This window comes from Mus caroli, chromosome 10, assembly GCF_900094665.2.
Source record: "Mus caroli chromosome 10, CAROLI_EIJ_v1.1, whole genome shotgun sequence".
Taxonomy (NCBI): Eukaryota; Metazoa; Chordata; class Mammalia; order Rodentia; family Muridae; genus Mus; species Mus caroli.
This window is the reverse complement of record NC_034579.1, coordinates 120974342-120976321: the sequence shown is the minus strand read 5'-3', so window position 1 is coordinate 120976321 and position 1980 is coordinate 120974342.

Genomic DNA, 1980 nt, shown 5'->3' with positions numbered 1-1980 from the left:
AGAAGAAGAAGAAGAAGAAGAAGAAGAAGAAGAAGAAGAAGAAGAAGAAGAAGAAGAAGAAGAAGAAGAAGAAAGAAGGAGGAGGAGGAGAAAGAAGGAGGAGGAGAAAGACCGAGGAGACCGAGGAGAAAATCCGTGCTTCTGCCTAGCATGGTGCTATCTGCACACTTGGGAGCCTGCCCCACATCTTGGCTACATGAGGACACTCTCTGTCTCCTAAAGCAGCTGTTCTTCTCTCCGTGTTTGTTTTACCATCTTCATGTGCTGGTGTTTCCATCGTCTTAGAAAACCCCTCTCTTTCCTCCAGCTTCTTCCTCCAGCATTCTCCTGCACTTTGTAATATTTTATTATTATTATTATTATTATTACTTTAATTATGTGTATGTGTGTGTGTGCACATGAGTGTAGTGTCTGGAGAGGACTTTGGATCCCCAGAGCTGGCCGTCATGAGCTTCTCAACAGCAGCACCAGCTTTTAACTCTTGAGCATCATCTCTCCAACTGCTTCTTTTCCTTTTTTGGAAAAAAGTTTGAAAACAATGTCACTAATGTTCTCCCTTTATCTGGCTCCTCCATACCCTCCCTCTCTTTCTTACAGCCTTATATAATAATATATCTTAGAAAGATATAGTGAGATGTTCATCATGTTCTTTCTTTCTCTCTCTCTCCCTCTCTCTTTCTCTATTGATTCATTTTACATATGTCAGTATATATGTCACTGTCTTCAAACACACCAGAAGAGGGCATCAGATCCCATTACAGATGCTTGTGAGCCACCATGCGGTTGCTAGGAATTGAACTCAGGATGTCTGGAGGATCAATCAGTCGGTGCTCTAAACCTGTGAGCCATCTCTCAGTCCCACCTCATTCTTTCTTTCTTTCTTCCTTTCTTTCTTTCTTTATTTTATTTATTTTTTTATTTTTTTATTTTTTTTGGTTTTTCGAGACAGGGTTTCTCTGTATAGCCCGGCTGTCCTGGAACTCACTTTGTAGACCAGGCTGGCCTCGGAGGCAGAGGCAGGCGGATTTCTTTCTTTTTTTAGACAGGCTCTTACTGTGTAACCCAGGATAGCGTCTAACGTACCCAGGTTGATGGTGTCACCTTCCTGCCTCTGCCTCCCACGTGCTAGGATTACACGTGTGTGCCACTGTGACCTTATCATGGTTTATTATTTTGATTGTACCTCAGCTCCTTCTGGAATGAATGCTAGGTAGTTAACACTGGACTCTTTAACGCTCATGAACTCTTCCTGCCTCTGCTTCCCTGAGTGCTGGGAGTTCGTGTGGGTATCACCAAGTGTGGCTAAACCTGAGCTTCTCGCAGTGGCTGTCCAAAGATGAGGCCGGTGAGAGTAGCCCTGATGGACGTTCACCAGTCACAAAACATTCCTTTTCTCCAGTCTAAAGCATAATATACCGACGTGAACCCAGCCGCTCCAAGCGTCAGGCTACAGAGCTCTCTGGCTACAGTTAAAAATGATGCGCCATGGATGTCAGTGCACTAGGCTGACCGTAGGGGGCGACATAGTGCAACAGTTAAGAGCCCGTTGTAGGAGACTAAACTGAGTTTCAACTTTTCCCATATTATTCTACTCATTTGCAATTTTATGCAATTTACTCTTTCCAAACCTCAGTAACTTAATTTAAACAGTAATACTTGAGCTGGGGAGAGAGCTCACTATGCCTGACAACCTGAGTCTCTCCCTGGTACCACAGTGTGGAAAAGGAGATAAATAACTGTGACTACAAGCCCCGATGCCTAGAGGCAGGAGCCCACAGGAGCCCACACATACAGGAAATAAATAAACATAATAAAATAGCCATGGTTTTGAGATCAACACGGTAACTCACGCTTACGTTTTGGTTTTTTTTTTTTGTTGTTGTTGTTTTTTTGGTTTTTTTTCGAGACAGGGTTTCTCTGTATAGCCCTGGCTGTCCTGGCACTCACTTTGTAGACCAGGCTGGCCTCGAACTCAGAAAT